This window comes from Tupaia chinensis, unplaced genomic scaffold (assembly GCF_000334495.1).
Source record: "Tupaia chinensis unplaced genomic scaffold, TupChi_1.0 Scaffold143647_1, whole genome shotgun sequence".
NCBI lineage: Eukaryota > Metazoa > Chordata > Mammalia > Scandentia > Tupaiidae > Tupaia > Tupaia belangeri.
This window is the reverse complement of record NW_006203496.1, coordinates 420,928-424,138: the sequence shown is the minus strand read 5'-3', so window position 1 is coordinate 424,138 and position 3,211 is coordinate 420,928. Positions and strand designations below refer to the sequence as shown.

General features: G+C 46.6%; 1 protein-coding gene across 1 annotated transcript in view; it reads right to left on the bottom strand.

Moving 5' to 3' along the window:
• The window catches only part of JARID2 (jumonji and AT-rich interaction domain containing 2), a 268,700-nt gene that overhangs the window by 133,398 nt on the left and 132,091 nt on the right, over positions 1-3,211 (bottom strand). The window lies entirely within an intron of this gene.

Sequence of the window (3,211 nt, the reverse complement as noted above, 5' to 3'; positions counted from 1 at the left end):
TTTTGTTTTGTTTTGTTTTGTTTTGTTTTGTTTTGTTTTGTTTTGTTTTGTTTTGTTTTGTTTTGTTTTGTTTTGTTTTCCTTAAATGGCAGTAGGGAAAAAAAGAAAGGTGTTTCCCCTCTTGCATAAGTTAAGATGCTTTCAGCTGTAGGAAAAGGAATTTGAAATCAACCAGTTTAAACAGTTAATAAATCTATATCCAAGAGAGCCAGGTGGTGTAGGTGGCTGGATCCCACTTGACTGACTATGTAGTTTGAGCCCTTGGACTGACACAGTGGCTTAAACAACACAATGAACATGTGTGCCCCAAATCCAAAGAGGCCGGAGAAGGGATTACTTTGAGGTTATCCCTCCTGTTTGGTGAGTTCTCACTCTCACCTCTCTCTCTGTCTTTGACAAGAGAACATGTTCAATAGTAAATTTTTAAGAAAAAGAAGAAAGAAAGAAGAAAAAAAGGAAGAAAGAAAGAAAGAAAAAGAAAAAAAAAAAAAAACCCTGTACCTTTCAGGACTTAAAATCACTGTTACTTTCCCCTGAACACTCGAACCTAGCCTTTCCATAGATTTGACTTTAGGGCAAGCTCTCGCTATACAGGACAGAATCTGGGTGATGATGAGACTGCTGAGCACCCAGAGAAATCGGTGACACACACGTGAGCGTGTGTACCAGAGAGCACAGAGCGCACCGACAGCAAGGGCGAGGCACACACCCCCAACCCCGCCAGCCCACAGCAGCCTTCGATCTGCTGGAGATGTGGTCTCAGCTCTCCCTGAACACAGCGCGGGCCGGCACTCCTGGGACACGGATGAGCATGAGGGCGGAACAGCAGCGAGTCCCAGGAGCCCCTTGAAGGCCCTACCAAGAAAGCACGCTTTGTTTAGAACAGTAGCTGCCTTCCGGATAATAATTCTCAACACACCCTTAAGTTCTGAAACAAGGGGGTATATTTATTCACAACTGCTACAGAAATCCAATATGCAGACTAGAAAAAGCGTGGCCTTGGAACGCTGCCTGCACAAACATCGAACTGAACCAGAACATGGCGTATCTGCAGCAATGTCACCATCTCAACAGAAGCGTTAGTGCCTCTGTCTGTTCTTTAAAGATAAGTCCTTCTTGGGACCAGCAGATGGCATAATGGTTATGTTGCTGGACTGCCATATGACCGACCGTCGGTGACATCCCAGACCTGGTGGCTTGAAACTCACACGAGGCACATGTGTGTGCATGCCCAAAATCCCAAGAGGAGAATGGAGAAGGGAATGCAACATGGTCATCCCCACTGGGGGGGTGATGATTTCTCACTCTCTGTCTCTTTGTCTCTCCAACAAATGCACACGCCCTATAACAAAAATCTCTTTTAGTGAGGGGAAATTAAACAAAAATTTAAAAAAGTTGAGTCTTAATCTGGAGCAAAACCAAACTACCGTGAGAAAAAGTAACCTTCCTCAGGAAGGCTGTGCCAGTATTATTTAAAGCCTTCAACGGTCCCAAGAGCCATGTCTGCCAACTTTTCTAAGAATTCCCCTCACACGCAGCTCCCTCAACTATGCCAAAGTCCCAAGGCCATTTGGCCAAGGGCTGGAAGGGCTGTTTGCTTCCTGAATAACTTTCTTTTTTTCCCATTTATCCAAATTCTACCTTTATTAAATCCTGTATACCTGGCTAATTCCTTGTCCTAGAAGCTGGTGTTTCCTAGATAAGAAGACAGCTTTCTCTTTCACGGTTAGCACTTACCATTCCTAAACAGTACCCAGAGAATAGTCCACACTGCAAAAGAGAAACTTAAAACCGGGGCCCACCCATAGCCTAGTGATTAAGGAGAAGGGTTCTACATGGCTGAGCAGGTGTTTCCAACCCTGGTCCAAGCGACTTGAACAAACACCCTGGGTGCATGTGCACGCACGTCCAAAATCCCAATAGGATAGAATAATGGAGAAAAATGGACTGTGGCATGACCACAAAGCAAGTCCCAGTGGGGTATGCTTCCTCTCTCTCTCACTGAGGAGAATGCATGTCCTCAGAGCCAGCGGGGGCACGGTTGGTGGTTATGGTGCTAGATTCTCACGTGGCCGACCATGGTTCAAGACTCAAACTCAGTGGCTAGAAAATCACAACAAATAAATAGACAAATAAATCAACTTTAAAAACAAAAACTTAAGAAGAATATATACCTTCTATCATTAAAAATAAACACCGTAAGAAATAAATATTTAAGCGTAAATTAACTAATGAATAAATTAACTCGAACTCTAGGACCAAGATTCTCTCCCTTACCAGTGACTGCTTACGTAGTCAGGCAGAGCTCTCAGTTCATTGTGAAGCAATGACGCAACCAACAACCGCAAATGGCCTCTAGTAGACACCGAGTCTAGAATCCCGTCATCACACAAACCAGGAATGGGGCCGCCATCCACTGGAGACCCGGGGAAAGGCAGAGCACCCTTCAGGAAGAGCCCGAGGTCTGCAAACTGCACCCTGTGGCCTCGCCTGCAGGCCGGGAAGGTTAGGAGGCTGGATGGGGGCTCTTTCCCATGCTGGGTCATGCACACGTGACTGAGTCACTGTGGCCTTCATGGTTGACCTCCAAAGCCAAGTCACACATAAGGAAGAAAACTCTACGGGAGCCTTGTTTCAAGTCACGCAATAGTGGAAAGAAGAAAAGAGTGATACTAGGGAGTGGGGGGTCAGTGTGGAGTTCAGAGAGGGCATCTCAGAAAACCCTGCCCGGGCTCTGTGGAAACAGAGCAGCACCAGGTCCTGTCGGCTGCACACACTGCAACAAGAAGCTGCCAGACGATTCACCTTATCACCCAGCAACTCGCACAAAAAAACACCCAAGAAGCTCTAAGTGAATCTGTCATTTTGCACCCAGGTAGGCTGGCATGTAGCCATACACGACGACTCAACACCCGGGAAGCCAGAGTCAACGCTGTGAAAACACGTCGTATAAAAGGTGGCCAACTCAATATAATCGTAGGAGATGAACCAATGCACAAGAGACCTGGAACACCACCGAAGCCACTTTCCCAGAGGACCCTGTGGCCAAACGTTCTTCCTCACACGGTTTCTGTGGGACGATGTCCACTGAGCTGTACTAACCCTGCTAAAAATAAACAGCAGAATACACTCGGACAGGAGTTCCCGTCCAGGCTTCCAGGATCCATGTGATAACAGTGCGGGAAGAGGGACACGTCGGGAACTGCAGGAA